General features: G+C 57.5%; 1 long non-coding RNA gene across 1 annotated transcript; it reads right to left on the minus strand.

Annotated features, from left to right (window-relative positions):
- Positions 1–2,419: 2,419 nt before the first annotated feature.
- Positions 2,420–12,996, minus strand: LOC309844251. The gene is made up of 3 exons (XR_014300567.1): positions 12,907–12,996; positions 11,551–11,629; positions 2,420–2,786 (listed from the first exon to the last, which is right to left on the minus strand). It is a non-coding gene; the product is annotated as an uncharacterized lncRNA (long non-coding RNA).
- Positions 12,997–14,505: the final 1,509 nt, after the last annotated feature.

Here is a 14,505-nt window from a genome sequence, read left to right on the forward strand (position 1 = left end):
GGGGCATTTGAGCTTTTCCAGGACACTGGGCACCAGTCCTTTTGCTCCCATCTCAATGACAGAGCAACCATGACTTAGACCATATTGATAACTTTTATTGTTATTACTTGACGGCGATTTCCCTTCTTGGTGTTCAGAGCTCCTGGCTGACGTCTTTTTTTTTTTTTTAAGATTTTATTTATTTATTTGACAGATCACAAGTAGGCAGAGAAGCAGGCAGGGAGAGAGGGGGAAGCAGGCTCCCTGTTGAGAAGAAAGCCTGATGCCGGGCTCGATCCCAGGACCCTGGGATCATGACCTGAGCCGCAGGCAGAGGCTTTAACCCACTGAGCCACCCAAGCATCCCACTGGCTGATGTCTTTTGAGAAACTGTGGCAGTGTGGTTAGTGGGATCAGCTTTAGGTCACCCAGCTTTGCCCTGAAGGCACTGATCCCTGCCCTCTGGTCCCCCTTCCTGGGGGGCACCTCAATCTCGATCTGCTCACAGCGGCCACACCCGTGTGTAAGTCATCCAGGAGACAGGACCGCCTGCTACCTCCTTGTAGCTGGAGGTCAGGGGACCGGTCTGGCAGAGGGCTCAGCAGGAAAGGCTGGGAAAGAGCCAAGTGTTGCAGGCTGAAACCCCGGAAATGGGGTCAGGAAGCCCCAACCCTGCTGGCTCCTGTGTGGGCTCCAGGTAGATGAGGGAGCTTGCCTTGCCTATTGAGACAGAGCATGGAGAGGGAGTGGCAGCTGGCCTGGACACCGTCGGCCGCCCGGCACATGGCAGGCATGCAGCAGCCACACCCAGCCTTGGCCCAGCCTTGCTCTTCTCTGGGACAAGCCCCTTTCCAGATCATGGGTATGCACGTGCGTTGTATGAACACATATCCCAGATCTATGTCAGGCAACATGTCTCATGAGAACGGGCCACGCGTGTGTGTTTGTGCATGTGCAGACCTGGGCGTGTGCCTGGCACGGCGGCAGTCATGGAAGCCTCCTTCCCCTTGAGGGGCTGGGGCACCAAGCCAGTCCCTGCAGGTGCATGGGTGTTTGCTTCAATCTCCTTTGTAATTTTCTGTATTTTTCTAACCTTTCTAACCTTCCCAACACAGACACACACACACACACACACACACACACACACACACACACACACACCCAGGCTCCTGGCCCTGCTCACCACCCAGTAGGGGAGGCAGGCACAGTCAGGAAGGTCCCAGGGCCAGAGCAGGGGGAACCAGAGGAGAGAGGGGATGAGCTCTGCCTGACCAGTTACGGAGGGCTTCCCAGAGGAAGCATCCTCTGAGCTGGGGCTTCAAAGATGATGAATAGGAACGCCTGGGTGGCTCAGTCGGTTAAATGTCTGCCTTTGTCTCAGGTCATGATCTCAGGGTCCTGGAATCGAACCTCACAGCAGGCTCCCTGCTCAGAGAAGAGCTCACTTCTCCCTCTCCCTCTGTCCCCTACTCAGGTCCTCAAGTGCTCTCTCTCTCTCTCTCCCCACCAAATAAATAAATAAAAATCTTAAAAAAAAAAAAAAAAAGACAAAGATGCTGAGCAGCGCTGCTCCAGATGAACCCAGAACTTCCCTGTTGATGGCCCCCGGAGCCTTATGTACTTTCCCAGGGCAGAGCAGTGGAGTGGTGGAGCGGACCCTCTGTGGCTCCTTGCTGCACAGTCTCCAGCTCTCATCCTCACCTCACTGCAACCCTGGGACAGGACCATGTCCCCCCTCACGCCTCACTAAACCAAATAAGCAAATCAAACAAACAGCTAATAATGCCACTGATCTGGGTTATAACGGAACTTCAGTTCCAATGGAGGCATTGCATTTGAACTCTTCTAGAAGTTTCTGTGTCACCTAAGCCTAAAAAACAGAAGGGGAGGGGGCACCAGGCTGGCTCAGCAGAACATGCCTCCCTTGATCTTGGGGTCATGAGTTCAAGGCCCCTGTTGGGCATGGAGCCTACTTAAAAATAAATAATAAAAATAATAAATCAATAAAATGAAAAGAGAAAGCGATTATGGGAATAACCTAGTCCTAAATCCCATCCTGCGAGCCATGATGGCTCCAAGAGCCCCCTTCAGGGATCACCTTGTCTCGACGTGAACACTGGCATGCACAGACGAGCATATAAGCCTGTGCCCACACCCATGCGCCCAGCCTGCCTTGGAAGGGCCCACCTGCCCCATCAGCCATCAGACCCCAGGTAACCTCCCTGCCTCCTGTAGAGCTCTTAACCTGGGTTAAGAGCTGCTTGGAACTGGGGATGCAGTGTGCCAGGGACCAGCAGGGTCCTTAGGCTGGGAGAGCTGAGCTCTGCCTCCCCCTTCCTGTGTGGTCTTAGAGAAATAGATGAACTTCTCTGAGCCTCTAAGTTTCTTTTTGTAAAGGTAGTAAGGGAATGAGGAACAAGTTAGTTTGTAAACCGTGAACTTCTCTGCAGATGCTATTTATTATGAAGAAACCATGTGAGAGCAATTACAGAGCAACCATCAAGGATTATAGAACAATACAGGGCAAATGGCACACATATGTGCCCGCGAGGCCCCCCAGGAAGAGCACTTTGAGCAGAGTCCTCTCGCGGCTGCCATTTGGGTGGTATCTCCATGCTCCATTTTCCTCACACAAGATAAAACACCTCTAAGGCTCAAAGCCAGCCCGGAGGTGGGGGGCTACGGAGGGTCAGCCACATGTGATCATGAGGACCTGTTGGCTCAAAGATTCCATCACACAACTCAGAGACAATAGGCCAGTGCTGGAATTCAGGTATACTGGTGGCGAAACGGAGGTGCTTTCCACTCTGTAGGGGCAAGAGGACAGTATTCAAGCCAGAGATCTGAGAAGATGTGTGTCACACACACTGATGAAGAGAAGTGGCTGTTTGCTGCGGGGAAGGGCATTCATTCATTCATTCATCCACACCTGTTTCTGAACACCTGTCTCCCATTGAGTAAATGAGAATGAGAGGTGGTGAGGCATCAGAGGAGGGGGGGGCTTCTCAGGGCTTCTTTGTCATCCAGGTTAGTCCTAAAGCCAAGACCCCGCCTGAGGCTGGCAGGGCCCAGACCCAGGCCATCACTGGCAACTTCTTACGCATGGGCAGAGCCTCTGTTTTTCATCAAGACTGGTTAAGTGAATCCCAGGGCTTCAGTTGAGGGGGACAGGAAGGCAGAGAGCGAGAGGGAAAGAGGATGACGGAGCCTCCCCTGGGTCATTCAAGGGGCCTAGGGGATGAAGGGAACGGGAGACAGAGCCTGGCACAGGCCTGGCACAGCGGCCAGGTTGGCGGAAGCAGGGCTGGGCATGGGTCCAGGGCCACCAGGCCTGCATGAGGGAGGGGTGGGCGGATGGAGGCCAGCGCAACCCGAGGGAACAGGGAGCAGCCTGATTAATAGGATGATAGGGGCAGATGGCCAGGCGGCCAGGGATGCTCTGGGCACCAGCCTCCCATTGCCCAGCCGCCAGCCAGGCCAGTGGTCTGGGAGCAGGGACACCACCGGCCTCTGGTGGGGGTGAGGCTGTGGTGAATGAATCATGGCCAGGGCCAGGAGCCTACAGGCCTCAGCACTCGCTCCTGGAGGACTAGCTAATTCACTTGGAGTGAGGCCGGGCTGCTAAGGACAAGAGCAGCCCGCCTGGGCCCTGCTGAGGCCCATGCACGGCTGACCACTAAGTCAGGGGCTGGGCCGCAGGGGACAGGAGAACCCACCCCTAATGCAGGCTTGGCCAGGGTTCCCCACCTGCCTTCAGGAGGGACAGCAATGCCCCTAACAATGGCAAGCCCCGCATCCTGGACCAGCCTGTGTCTGGGGGTCCGAAGACAAGGCACAGACTCCCCCTCCTGAGCTCCAAAGAGCCTAATGATGGTGACAACTGAGAATCAGGTAGGGTAGGACAGCGAGAGCCAGCCTCATCCTTCTGTCCTGGGAAAAGGAGGAAGAAGAACCTCGTTCAGCCAAGGCACAAGGCCAGGTTGCAAGCTTAGCCCCACCAGGAATAGACATTCAAGGCCCCGAGAAACAAACCACTTGGAAAACAAGGCCTGGCATCTTGCCAGGCTCTCCCTGACGCAGGCTGTTTGCTGATGATGTAGGCGTGGCATTCTCAGGCTGACCCCTATGGTGTTCGTGCCTCCAGGTTTCGTGAGCACCTAGGGCATGGCTTTCGGCTGGGGTCCAAACGCTGTCTCAAGGGCTGGGCCAGGAAGGGCTGAGCACACAGTAATCACAGCAGGGGTGACACCCAGCTTCCACATACCAGGTGCCCAGCCTCAAACCAAGGGTCTGCATGTGCTACCTTGTCTGCCCTCAGTTTTCGCATCTGTAAAATGGGCAAGGCAGGGACTGTTGAGGATGCCCATTTTACAGATGTGAAAACTGAGGCATAGATCACAGGCCCAAGGCCTGTAACTTGTGGGCAACAAAGGGAGGTCTTCAATGACTCCCAGATATAACCCCCTCTTTGCACAGCTCCAGAACTCTTGGTTTCAGGATTGGGGGTGGGTAAGACCGAAAGCTTCTGTCCTTCCAGAGCCAAAGTCCTCACCAGTGTGCTTATCAGGGTCAGAAGAGCTGAGCACTGGTGAAAGGGGAGGATTGAAGGGCTCGCTTTTGGGGCCCTAGCCTCCATTTCAGTGGTCAGGGTCCCCCTCCCAGGAGACAACGTGTTAGGAAGACTCTTGAACAGATAGTGAGAAGAGGGGAAAGGCTGCGGGCCTATGAGGCCCCCAGGGGCTGCATGGTCCTGCCTACCAGCCTGGATCATAAACTAGCTCTCCCTTCTTGTGGTGGCTGTCATCCCCTCACTGTACCCCACAGCCCCCCAGCTCATCTCCGGGGCCAGGAGGAGCAAGACCAAGCAGGGCCCCAAGGACTCTGTGGCGAAGCGTTCCCCAGGCACAGTGGCCTCCTCCCGGGTTGGGGAACAAAGGGGACCTGGCCTGGGAGGGAGCGTGGTGACCACATGCTCCCCCCTCCCGAGGCGGCTGGGTCCGGAGGGAAGGGGGCCTCGAGCGCCCTCTGCTGGCCTGGTGACTCCAGGAGGAAGGAGGTGGCCGCCACAGCAGGGATTTGCAGCTCCTCCTGAACCCCGGGCCTGGCTGAGTGTGCCACCTGTGGGTGCGAGTGTCTGTACGTGGCTGTAAGTGTGGCTGTGGGTGCCTGGGACGCATGTGTGTGCATATCTGCATCTGTGAGAGCGCCTATCCCAGTGTCTGTTGGTATGTGTGCACATCAGACTTGTGTGTCCGAGTGTGTGTGTGTCTGTGTGCACGTTATGTGTGTAAACATACATGTCCACCTGGGCCCCGGGTGTGTGGGGTGTGAATGGAGCTGGGCTTTGACTGGCAGCCATTTTAGTGTTTCAGTCCGTTGGGCTGAAAACACCCCAGTCAGGTAGTCCCTGGGGCCAACAGCTCATGTGGGCATAGGTAGGAGGCGGGGAGGGGCAGAGCTGGCCACTGGCCACTCTGATATTTATTCTGTGCCTATGGGGAAGAAAGAAAGGACGATCTTGAGTCGAGTTCCATCCCTAAGGAGCTTTGCATGTGAACAGTTGTACCTAGCCCGAAAAATAAGATGATAACCACGGCAGAGGTTTAGGCTGGTGAGGGTCTAGCTCAGCCTGGAGCTTTCCTGGAATGCTCTCTGGAGGAGGCAAGCCAGAGCAGAGGTTTTTGGGGCACAGAGAGCAGAGATTCAGAGAGGGAAGTGAGGGTACACCAGACAGAGAAAACTTTTACTGGGGGTCCGGTGGGGAAAAGGCAGGCCAGAGAGGGGGCCAGGGCCAGGTACCCAGATTCTGCCAGCTGTGTGGGTCAGGGGTCAGGGGGAGGGTGTCCCTGGAGAAGTCTGGCCAGGGCAGAGATACTGTGGGGCTTGAGGGTGGAGGGGGAGCCCTCTGCCTCCAGCCCCCGCCTGGGAAGGAAGGCCCAGAGTTTTCCTTCTGGGGGTTGCACAGGCACTGGGTCAGAGCAGTGGCTACAGAGAAAGTTCTCCGGACTAGGATGTGCAGGACACCCACACGGACCACAGCTGCTCAGACGCTGCGCCCTGTGGAGGCCTGGGCACCACAGAGGTCATGCTGCCCCCCCTGCAAGGCCCAGTGATGCCCACGCCACGCCAGCTGCAGTGGCCTCTGGGTGCCTCTTTTTGCCATCAATGCCTCCTCTGTGGCCTGGGCCCGGGAGGGTAGGCTGGGTAAGGCCTTGGGCCCCAGCCAGCCCCGTCCCCTCTCAGGGTGGCACCAGGCCGGCCTCCTGGGCCCTGGCCTCAGGGTCTTAAGTGGGCATTCTCCACCCTGAGGGCCTGGGGCAGCAGAAGGCCCCTGCCAAGGTTGGTCTGCTTCTGGTGAGATCAAGCAGGGGGAACATTTCCCTGAACACACACTCATTTGGGCTTGACACCATGGGCACACACAGCTGCCTACAGGGGAAGCACCACTTTACTTTTTCTAAACTCCAGTGGCCTTTTAATGGCAAGCCTCACTTCAAAGTCTAGAACCTTGTGGGGTGCTGGCTTCTTGGCCCCCCTCTGCCTTTTCCTCCGGGGTATCCAGGCCTTATACGGGGGCCCTGCAGACCCTCCAGCTGGGGTCCCTGCAGGCCACCGCCCTCCAACAGCCCTCGTTCTTGCCAACCCACATGCCCGCTCAGGCTGAGCTCGGGCTCAGGGACACATCCAGGGCATCTGGACTCCAGCCCCAATGCCATTGCTGTGCAGGGCCCGCTGGAGCCCACCAGCATTCTCACTGTCTACACTGCTGCTCCCTCACACACACCCCAGGAAGGGAAGTGAGCACCAGGGAGCTCCCCTGACCACGTGGAACCAGAGCCCCCAATCCAACGACTCTTTTTCCCACTGGTGACTCTAGTGCCCTTTCCAGAGAGTTCCTGTGTGCATCCCATCGTCCAACCCTCCCAACCGACCCACAAGGAGGTCTCATGTTGCCTCCAAATTACAGCTGAGGGAGCTGAGGCCCAGAGAGACTGCAGGTGGGACTGAAACCCTGACCTGTCTGACCCCAACCCCCTGGTGTTATCCGTGCTACAGGCCTCCAAACACACCCAGCCACCGCTCACTGGTTCCTTGCTCAGCACGATTCCTCATCGTAAACCTCCTGTGGCCCTATCGTTCTGTTCTCCAAGCCTTTGCCCGGCTCTCCTGCCTCCTTGGCCTGCTGTCTCTTCCCTCTCACTGCACACAACCCCTTTCTGGCTAGAGAAAGAGAGAGAGAGAGAGAGGTGAGCTACTGAAAAGAGAGTGAAGTCCTCCGTGCCACCAGCATGCTCTGGCCCAGGGCTTGTGAAGGTGTCCTCTGCACTGCTCCCTGCAAAGCTCAGCACCAGGCTACCTAGGCTCTGGCCCACAGAAGCCCCAGGCTGGAGACATGTGGTTGTAGAAGGCTGACCTTCTCTGGGAGCAGGTGGGAGCAGGTGTTGGCGGGGAGCTGGAGCATCGAGGGAAAAGAGGAGGCAGCAGTCCTTGGAGGAGGGAGTGCTTGAGAGCTGCCATCCCCTCCCTGCCTGCCCCTGGGAGCTGTTGCTAGGCTAGCACACAGCAGCAGCGGGAGCACACGTTCCTGGCTCCTGTCGCAGCACCCACAGCCCACATGGCAGGAGTGGCCACGGGCATGGGCGACTCTTTACCCAGGGAAGATGCCAACAGGCCAGCCTGACCCAGGGGGCGGGGCAGGGGATGGGCATAGCTACAACAGAGCCCTGGGCCACAGGAGAGGAAGCTCTTCCACAACCGTGCAGGCATGGGTGACCAAAGGGAGGAGGCGGGTCCCACTCCTGACACCCAGGGTCCTGGCTAGTCTTCCTTGTTTATTGGCATCCTGTCTGATGGGTCACCCAGGGGGCCTTCCTGGCTTTCCTGGGGATGAGGGGCTGATGGGAGCCCCCAGGCCTCTCCCCTCCACCCGCCCCTCCACGTGGGGGGTAGGCCCCAAGGGTAGAGGACTCCTCTGGGCACTACACCTGGGAGCCTCCTCTCTTCTCCTGAGTTCCAGGTGCTCAGGGCTTCTCCAAGGGCCTTCCCTATGACCGGGCACTCAGAGACGGGAAGTCTGGGCCCGCTCCAAGTCCTCGGATGCCCTTGGGCTCCATTAGGCTCTGGCCCTTCCTGTGGGCTTTCCTGGGGCTGCTCTCAGGATATGTGTGGCCTGAGGGTGAGGATTTGAGACTTGGGATGAAGGGGCCAGATCACCAAGCCCAGGTCCTTCTTGTCTTCCCCTGCTGTGGTCCTAGGAGCAGATGTACAGCTGCGTGTGAGTGGTGAAGGCCCAGAGTGGGGGGTGGTGGAGGGAGGGGCACCACAATTCTGGGCAGACTCTTCAGCTGGCAGAGGCTCCTGCCAAGACATTTCCCCGCCCCGCCCCCCCTCCCCTCCACTCATTATCAACTTGGGGTTTGTGTGCAAACAGCAGCTGGTCTCTTTTGTCGGCCACCCCTCCCCCCTGCCCCTTCCCTCTTCCCCAATGCCTCTCCATGGCTTTTCCTTCTCAGGCCCTGCCTTTCCTTCCAGGTGATCTAGATGCTGAGGCTCTGGGGAGTACCTGAGAGAGGAGGCAGCCCCTGGCCAGTCTTGGCCCTGGGTCCTAAGTTCTCCTCTATCCCTTCCAAGATGCAATATTAAATCCATTTGAGACATGACATGAGAGCCAATGAGGATAAGAAGCAGAGCAAAGTCACACAGTGGGCAAGTGCAGAGCCAAGACACAGACCCAAGTGTGCCTGTTTGCAGAGCCTGTTTGTAGAGTCTGTTTGCAGAGCCTGTTTGCTGAGCCAGTTCACTTCTCAGCCTTAGCTGTTTCTCTGATCATCCTACTGCCTGGCACCCTGGGAATACAGGCCCACTCCCAACCTTCTAACCTGTGTCAAGGGCTTCAGCTGAGGTACTTCTGTGTGCCTGGGACTGAGATAGGAAGGCAGACAGAGCCAGATGGCAGGGCTCTTTCAATTATCATTAGGAGTTGGGACTAGAAGCTAAGGACAACGGGAGAAGTATCTTGGCAAGCAGCAAGGCCTGGAGACTGTGGAGGCAGAGAACAAGGAGGCTGATTAGGAGAACAGGTGAAAAGTAGAAGGGTGTGGGCCAAGGCACCGGCCCTAGGGCAGCAAGGCAGCCAGACCTGGAAGCCCAGGCTTGGTCACAGTAAGATGGTGGGCAAGAGGGATGGGCAATGGTGATACAGATACAGGAGCAGGTATGGCAGGAGGAGGGACCTTGAGCTTGAGACAAATTGGGTTTGAGATGCTAGAAGGATACCCAGGTGGAGGTTTCTGGGGAGCGAGGAGGCTATCCCAGGGCAGGTAGAGGTGCAGGGGTGGAGGAGCTCACAGAAATGGAATAGGGGAGGAGGGAATTGAGGATGGAGTCCTGAACAGAAGGCTCAGAGATCCAGGGAGGGCACTGTGGTGGGGAGAAGTTCCACCTGATCTGGGAACTTGTAAGTAGCAAGGGCTCTGAGAGGGCAAGTCCATGGTCTGGCAGGGGCCGTGGGTGGCCTGAGTGGGTGTGGTGGCTCCTTACCAGGCACTCTGTTCTTCAAAGATTTTAGCTGTTTTAGTCCTTGTAACAGGCCTGAAATGACAAGCCTCAATCTCAAGTGGAACCAAGATGAGGCCTGAAGGTGGTGTGTGACTGTGGAAGTATTTGGGACGACAGCTTGCTGCTGTCCCTCAAGTGGACAAGCACGGAGCACTGCGCTCTGCCAGGCGTCAGGGTTACTGAGTCTGGGTCCCTCTGAGCCTCACTGCTGGGGATGCCAGAAACCCAGACCAGAGCGGGTCACATGCTTGGTGAGTGGGAGACACCAGAGGCACCTGCGACTCCCCGGGACGCCAAAGAGAAAGCAACCCCCAAGATAAGTCTGGAAAGAAGATTTCGAGTTCATCAGGTGGATGTATCTGAGGCAGCAAGCAGGGAGGGAATCGCGAGAGTGTGAGGAAAACCAGGGCCTGTAAGGAAAGGTGCAGCCCCGGCGGGACCACTGCCCGGATCCCTGTGCTCACTCCTAGCCCCCGACCGCGGCCAAAGTTCAGCCTCTCCAAAGAGCTTTACTGGGACTTTGGTTAGGCCCTCTGGGGCCCCTGGGGCAGCTGCGGACACACGAGCGTTCAAGACCACCCTCAGGCCTGTGCTCGCCGGCGGCGGGCCCTGCACACGCGCGCGCGCACACACCGAGTACACGGGCACCGGCACACGGCCCGATCCGCGCGGGCCGGAAGTAGCAAGGTTAGAGGCCTGGAGACCGGCGGCGGGGGCCGCGCCGGCGGGGGTGGGGGGGTACCGCCAGGGAGAGCGGGAACAAAGGACACGGCGGGGCGGGGGCGGCCAGGTCGGACCGCGATTGGTGGCTGGGGGCGCGGGGGAGAGGCCCTGCCGGGCGCTGATTGGCCGCAGCCGCAGCGGGCCCCTCGCTCCCGCCCCGCCCCTCGCGACCGAAACCGGAGCCCCGTTCCGCCACCCCGGACCCGCCCGCGCCCCGGCCATCTGCGCGGGGGGCGGGACGCAGGCCGGAGTCGGATTCCCGCCCAGCCCCCCTCGACTGGCACTCGGCGGAGCCAGACAACCTGTGCACCTCGCTGCCCCAGCCCCTCCCCCGCCCAGATGCGCGCGGGCTCCCGAGGGCTCCAGCAGGGTGGGGGGCCTAGCCTGAACCCCGCTGGGGAGGCTCGGAGGGCAAGGTTCTCGGGTACTGGAGGGCCAGGTTACCCACGTGGAAATGGGGTAGGGCCCAGGAAGCCGCCTCTTGCGGGAGCCTGGCCGGGCCTCGTGGCTGGACTGGGAGAGGGGTCAGAGAACAGGACACTGCTCAGAGAGGACTGGCGAGGGGTAAAAGGAGTGGAGGAGGGCGCGGGCTGGAGGACGCCCCAGGAGAGGGGGGGTTGGATGACCTGAGGCCCGGGCTACTCAAAACCTGGCAGCGCGAGGAGTCACTGGGGCTGATGGCGGCGCCAGAATGCCAGACAGCGTCCTGGCAGGGTTTGGGGGTAGGAGAGGTAGTTAATTGAGTTCACTGCCAGCCAGGCCACGCTTCGTGCTTAAGGACTTACAGGATAAGGGGCCTTCTCAACCCCATTCCTCTTTCTTAGCTGCCTGGGAGGTGAGAGGGAAGGGGTGGGGCGAGGGACCCGGGCCACCAATCACAGCCTCAGTCCCGCTTTGAATCTGGGCTGGCGGCTGGCGGCTAGGGTTGGCGGCACACCTGGCAGCCTCTTTGTCCCCACTTGCCTGCCTAGACACGTCCCACTCCACCCCCACCCTTTGGGAAGCTCTCCCCCACCCACCTAGTTCCCCTCCTTTCATGGTTTCCCTAGCTGGGACTGATGCCAGACCCTGGTCTTCCCAGACTCCAAACCATGCCCCCATCTCTGCCCCATTCTGGGCTGTGCATGGAAACCTAAACTGCGGGGTGTAGGGACCTCCGTGTCCCCAAGATGGCCACCAAGAGCCAGTGGTGCTGGGAGTGCGGTGGGCGGGAGACGACAGTTTGCGACCAAAGTCCTGGCAGAGGGCTGGTCCAGGCACAAGTTATGTGACCCAGGGTGAGCCCCTTACCTCCGAGGTGGCTCCGGCAGCTGCACAGCCATGGTAATAATGATCTACTCCCAGGCTGTTGTGAGGATTAAATGAGATCCTGCAGAAGACAGAGCTTTGTGAGCCTGAAGCCTCAAAGAGTGTGTGGGAGAGGAGGGGATGTTTGCAGCCAGAGAGGGTGGGTGAGACTCCCTGGTCCTGCCCCGTGGGCAAGGGCCAATATGCCAAGCTGGATGGCAGAGAACAGCACAGTGCCATTCCCGTTGAGCCCAGAGCCCCCTAGACCCTGAACAGAAGGCGGCCAGAGTTTAGAATTCCTGGCCTCACACATCCCCAGGCTCTCCAGGAAAGATGGGGCAGAGGAATCTGGGGGTGGCTCTTTTTTATGTTCAGGTCTGAGGGCATGGAGCCCTCTCCCAGATCAAGACCAGAGGGCAGGCCAGGGGCCTACAGATTTCTCCCTTCAGGTGCCCCACATACTCCTACCCTCTTCCAACTCTGCTTCCCCATCCCCATCTGCTTTCTACCCACCCCACCCCCCAGCTCTGGCATGAAATTGGTCACTAAGACCCTCCAGGCTACTTAATGTCTCTCAAATCTGTCTTCTCTCTCTTCTTTCCACCTCTCCACTGCCATCCTAGTCACAGCTGGGACCGCGGTGATAGCCTCCACCTGACCAGTGTCACCCCGACCCCAGGCTGCCCCCCTCCCCACCGCCAGCACAAAAAGCAAACTAAGTCTTTTTCCTTCCCTACTAAAATTCTCTAGTGACTCCCCACTGCCCCTAGGACTCCCTGATTGGAACTACAAGGGGGCTAATAAGTGGGTAAGCCCACACTCTGGAACCAGCCTGCTCATGATTGAACTCTGAGGCCATTGCTTGTTTTGTTCTGTTTTGAATTAAGTAGGCTCCACACCCAGCATAGAGTCCAATGCTGGGACTTGAACTCAGCACCCTAAGAGCATGACCTGAGGTGAGATCTAGAGTTCACACTTAACTGACTGAGCTACCCAGGCACTCCTGAGGCCATTCCTTATTAACTGTGCCTTGGTTTCCCCATCTGTAAAATGGGGATGTGTTTCCCTTACAGAAACTCTATGAAATGACTAGCATGCCTGCCATACTGCACCCACAATACGCACAATGAAAGTAGAACGATGGGAAAACCAAGTTTGTATAGTTATGGATTATAGAAGCTAAGGCACAAATCTAGCGTTTGGAGCACACCTGGGGCTCAGTACATTCTAGCAGTTATTTCTGACCCCGCCCTTCAGCCAAATCTTTGCCCTCGAACCTCCAGTCCCATAGAAGCATAGGTGAGTGCCTCTTCCCTTGCCCTAACCACCTTTCCTCTCCCCTCGCGCGGGTCCTCTCACCTGGCAGAGAATGGGTGCTTATTAGATATTTCGGAATCAGGGAAGGAGGGCTCCGGAGAAGGCTGGATTGAAGGGATTATTCAGTGCTCCCGCGCCCCCTTGTGGCCGTCCTGGACATTGCCTGCCTCGGCCCAACCTTTCAAATGGGAGGGCGGAAGAGGGTTTCAAGGCCTGGGACGGTGGGGGAAGGCCGCCTGAGGACAGACTCTGTAACCCACATTAATTCCAGGGCTCAGGCGTCAGGGGTTTTCAGACTCCTGGCTAGCTCGACCTTTTTTCCTCTTCTCTCCGAGAATTCTGTGTATTTGTCAGTGTGAGCTGGATTATGCACCCCAAAGACCAAGAGTTCAACTGTGTCTACACAGGGCAGCAGCAGTTTCCAGAAGATGTGTGTGTGTATGTGGGGGGGTTGGGGGGAGTGGCCAAGCCCACGGTCAAATATATGTCCCTTACTTTTGTGTGTGGCTAGCTCCGGACCCAGTCTGGGCTGAGAACACAGAGCCTCAGCCTTCCAGGGAGCTGAGGCGGGCTGTAGCCTGTCAATGGAACTTTCTAGATCTTAATGAACTCCGTGGTGTCCAGGTCTCCTGTTCTCGAAAGATCAGTACCCAGAGTCTGAGTCTTCTAGCACACATCCCCAGGTACTGGGCCACTCTGGGCCTGTGTGTGCACCTTGGAGGGGAGTGGGTTTGCTTCTCCCTCTGTTACACACATCTGCATTCACCGTGCTTTTGAGACTGGACTGTCACAATTCCACTTACTTCTGCCGAGAGCTCGGGCTGTGTGTGCTCCTGACATGCACATCCGCACTCATGAGCATCTCATAGTATGCCTGTGTCTCTCCTAGTTATTTTGCCAGATTGTATTCCTGTGCATAGGCAGGCTTGTGTAAGAGCGAAGAATTGGAGTCAGACATGTCTGAGTTCAGAGTCAGGTAGGACCTGGCTGGGTCATTTTATTTTTTTTTTATTTTTTATTTTTTAAAGATTTATTTATTTATTTGACAGAGAGAGATTACAAGTAGGCAGAGAGAGGCAGGCAGAGAGAGAGAGGAGGAAGCAGGCTCCCTGCTGAGCAGAGAGCCCGATGCGGGACTCGATCCCAGGACCCTGAGATCATGACCTGAGCCGAAGGTAGCGGCTTAACCCACTGAGCCACCCAGGCGCCCCTGGCTGGGTCATTTTAGACAAGGGATTTACCTTCGCTGGGCCCCAGACTCCTCATCTGCTCAGTGGTAATAATAGTGCCTATTTCCTAGGTTGTTGTGAGAAGTCAATGAAAAGAATGGCAAGCCAGGGCATGGGGACAGGCACGCAGAAGGCAGGTGATATATGGGGGTGATTCCTGGTGCTGCTATGTTCTGGGGTTCTAGCGAGGCCTCTGTGCTCTGCTTCCTGTCCCCATGTCTCCCAGTCCTGAGACCGGCGGCACAAGGCAGAGGGCTGGGCTGGGCCCTGCAGAGAGTCCTCCAAGAATGTTCAGAATGACAGCAAGCCGCTGCCACAGGCTGGCTAAGAATACCGAGACCCACACACTGCTTGTTCCGTGTGGACAGGAACACACAGGCAGGTGACCTCGTTTTCCCACCCTCAAATTGGA

The sequence above is a fragment of the Mustela nivalis genome (assembly GCF_964662115.1).
Source record: "Mustela nivalis genome assembly, chromosome: 11".
Lineage (NCBI taxonomy): Eukaryota > Metazoa > Chordata > Mammalia > Carnivora > Mustelidae > Mustela > Mustela nivalis.